We start from the raw sequence: 548 nt of genomic DNA, 5'->3' as shown, positions 1-548 counted from the left end.
TTTTTTTTTTTTTTTTTACACTATCGAAATAGAATGGAGATAGTCAACTTTCCGAAATAAGTCAATGCATTAGGATTTGATTCTGTTTATTTAATCTAAAGATTTTCTATTGTTTTCTAAACGACCTTGGAACAGACAATTCACATTGTTTGAAATTATAAGTATTTGAAGTGGTAATACATCATTGATTGAATGTCCATGAATAAAGTCATTGGAGTTATGTTGGGAAAAAAAAACTGACTGCAAGTATTATTAGTCATAAGCACGTTCAGATGACTGTTCATCAGTACATCAAATACATCATTGTGGAAAGAGCATGAGTGAATTTTTCAGGCTGTGAACTTATCTGCTGTAATGGATTTTGTTATAAAAGTGAGGATTAAGACAAAGCTTTTTAAATTATTGCACTGACATTATATGTTAAATGTCACTGTATGCAGTGATACATAGCTAGACAAACAACTGGGAAGAAATTTTTCTTTCAAGACACAGTCATTGACTTCTGCTTCTGGATACTTCTTAATTTTGTGTGAGGCTAAATGACTGAA

This window comes from Buceros rhinoceros, unplaced genomic scaffold (genome assembly GCF_000710305.1).
Source record: "Buceros rhinoceros silvestris isolate BGI_N320 unplaced genomic scaffold, ASM71030v1 scaffold12467, whole genome shotgun sequence".
In the NCBI taxonomy this organism is placed as follows: Eukaryota; Metazoa; Chordata; class Aves; order Bucerotiformes; family Bucerotidae; genus Buceros; species Buceros rhinoceros.
Note: the sequence above shows the minus strand (reverse complement) of the source record.